This window comes from Pteropus vampyrus, unplaced genomic scaffold (genome assembly GCF_000151845.1).
Source record: "Pteropus vampyrus isolate Shadow unplaced genomic scaffold, Pvam_2.0 Scaffold45, whole genome shotgun sequence".
NCBI lineage: Eukaryota > Metazoa > Chordata > Mammalia > Chiroptera > Pteropodidae > Pteropus > Pteropus vampyrus.
The window spans coordinates 5,989,719-5,992,960 of record NW_011888826.1 but is presented as its reverse complement, the minus strand read 5'-3'; the positions used below and the strand labels follow the sequence as shown (position 1 = coordinate 5,992,960).

At 37.4% G+C, this 3,242-nt stretch overlaps 1 pseudogene; it reads right to left on the bottom strand.

Annotated features, from left to right (window-relative positions):
• Positions 1 to 1,194: 1,194 nt before the first annotated feature.
• LOC105291437 lies at positions 1,195 to 1,920 on the bottom strand (annotated as a pseudogene).
• Positions 1,921 to 3,242: the final 1,322 nt, after the last annotated feature.

Genomic DNA, 3,242 nt, shown 5'->3' with positions numbered 1-3,242 from the left:
AGTGAAAGAAGCCAGTCACAAAACTACACATGCTATATGATCCTATGCATATGAAGTCCATAATAAGGAAACCTATAGAGACAGAAAAGAGATAAGTGTTTGCTTAGGGTTGGGGTGGAGAGAAGTAGGTGTACAGTAACAGCTCTGAACAAAAAGCCTCCGTATTGGACTCTGCAATATGCTGAATCATGGCCGCCTAAAGATATCAGGTCAAATGGTACAGGGTTTCTTTTTGAGGTGATAAAATGTTCTAAAACAGACTGTGGTGATGGTTGCGTGTATTTGTGATTAATTATACCAAAAATCATTGAATTGTATACTTTAAGTGGGTAAATTATATGGCATAGAAATTATAAGCTATTAAAAATAATGAGGTTAATCTCTACGTGCTGAAAGAGAAAGATACACGAGGCGCATTGCTAAATTTTTAAAAAGCTGTCAAAATGGGAGGAAATTGGTAATGCTGAAGGGAGGACTATTTCAGATGCTACTAAACAAATACGATGATGTCATCAGGAGAAGAGCTAAAGGGTTCTTTCTGGCTGGAAGGCCTTATTCATCTTCACATCCTTTGGACAAGTCGATAAATATCAACAATATATATGGTGCCATAAACTGTATAAATAACTAAGACTGGGACTCAGATGAGGATGACAGAACAGAAACTTCTCTTCTCATGGAAGCATTACTTCATTACCATGTAGCGTCAGGTGTGGCTGATGAGAACTTATTTACCCATTTAAATATTATTTCTAAGGAAACTTAGTTATTTTTTACATACAGAAAGCTTTTAGAATCTTCTCTTTATCTTTGGGGATATAAAATTTCACAAAAATAATTCTAAGAATGGATTTTGTTTATAATTTTGTTTCAGTGTCTAGTAGCCTTTTAATCTGAAGACCTTTAACTCATTTCTTGTATACTCTTCTCAATTCCATTTTCATGTAACTTTTCCTCACAACACTCAAATTCCTTTTATATTTTCAGCCTGAAATTTTGGGTTTAAAATCTGGGAGACAGTTTCATTAGTATCTCTGATCACTACTGTGCCATTTTCCTTACTAAATTTTAAGATCAGTTTGTTAAGTTCAGTGATGAAAGCTATCAGAAGTATATTCTTCTGAAAATTATTTTTTTCTTAGAAAAAAAAGGAAAATCAACACCCTTTCAGCATAGCTATAGATGCTGTGGCAGTCAAGCCTCTCTGCAGACACAGACAGTCCATTCGTAGGTCAAGTCACTCTCTGGATCAGCCAGATTGCAGTCTGGATGATCCTCATCACCCTCCAAATCCAAGTCATCCATTTCCGGGAACAAAGACTCATCTACCTTCACATTTTCTGGCATCCTCTAAGCACCGATATCAGAGGTGTCAAGATTATGATCTGTTTCAAATAGCTGTTTCCCACTTACTTTTTTCTTGCTTGTTCTTTCATTCGTTTCTTTTTAATTTTCAAGAGTTCTACATCGTACTTGGCCTTCCAACTTAAGAAATTCTCAACTGTTAACAGGCGTGCCATGAAATAATTGTGTTTCAGCTTCTGCTTCTTTTTCTTTCTTTTCTTCTCTTCTAGCTTTTATTTTATCTATTTCATTTAATTTTTCTTGCACCGCTGTCACTAAAGATCATCACCATATCAAGATTTCTTCTGCCTGTAATGCTAATAATTTTGAAATGCTTGAGACATCATTATCTTCTTGATTTTCCTGGGAGAATATTTCGTAAATAGGGGCTTCACCTGGATGCTTTTCACTGTATGTAAACTTGAGGGTAGTCTGGACAGTTTCATCATTTTCTCCGGTCTCAGATGTCACAGTCCTGGTGAAGCTGGTTGGATTTTCGGATAATACTGTAAAGGAGTTGGAGTAGATGGATTCCAGAGCCTCCAGCTCATTGCACTGCTCCTCGCTGTAAACTGTCAGTCATCCTGGCCCACGGATCACTCAGACATCCAGGCGGCGCGCTGCAGCCTGCAGAGCCGCCACGCCAGCACAACGGGCCGTGGCCGGGCAGGCGCAAGCGCAGTCTTCTACTATGCCATTTTGAATTCCTGGCAGCCATATTTTAATTTCTGAGAATTTTTCTTATGATTTAAAAAAATCATAAAAATCTGTTTTTATTTTATGGCTATAAATTCTTTGACTCTTTGGGCACATGGTGACTATGTCAGTTGCTTATTTTACTCTAGAATATGACATCAGGCAGGGACACTTCAAATCAGGATAAGAAGTCCTTTACTCTGACATGTTCAATTATTTAAAAGTCACACTAGAATCCTAGCTACCTCTAGGCAGATTAGTTCATTTATTTTAGAGTATGGTCCTTCAGTTTTCTTCTTATGGTGTTAATTTCAAACTCAGGGTCATGCTACATTTATGGGACCTTAGGTTGGACTGACACATCATGGATGTTGTCAAACATGACATCATTTTTTTGTCTCACTGGCTAGTGCCCCTTGTATGTACTTGCTGACTCTGGCGGCTTTTCATAGAGCCCCTAGTAAAATAGCCCTGGATATCACCTTTTAAACTAATTCTCTGTTTATTCTGACTTGTATTATTTCTGCTTTGTTTCATCTGTCACCACACCCATGTCTGTTTTTTATCTTTCAGAATTATATTAATACTATTAGTCTATGGTTGGCCTTCACTTATATTTTGTTGCTATTGTGGGTTTATTCACATTTATACGCCTTTATTTTCATTTCAATGATGTTTTGTAAGAGCCAGAAAGCATATGAATGTTCTTAGGCCACCATCTTGAACTAAGAGGTATCAGAACTAAGAAAAACGTTAAATGGTATTTTTAGAAACAAAATCTGAAGTAGTAAAGCCACACCCAGAAAAGAAGCAAGGTAATTAAGTAGACTATACTTCCTGGAAGAAACAGATTTGTAACAGAGTTGGCAAAACTGTTAAGAGTAGGAGTTGCTCAAAACCACAACAACACAAACATAGGAAGCCACAGGGGAGTAAGGGGGGAGGTTGCGGGGGTTGTAAGGTGACACAAGAATGTATAGGAAAGAAGGCTCTATCTGAGAAAAGGGTTAAAAAAAGATCCTTAGTGACAGGGGCTTTGAGTGCTATTTTTTTGTTGTTGTTAAAATAGATAACAATGAGGCTTTGTATATTCTTGAAAAGGAGGATGACAGGAAGAATGCAATGTTTGGAGAACATTATCATACCAGTTGTATAAGCAATCCACTGGATCAAAGACAGACTAGAGCAAGGGAAATGCCTGG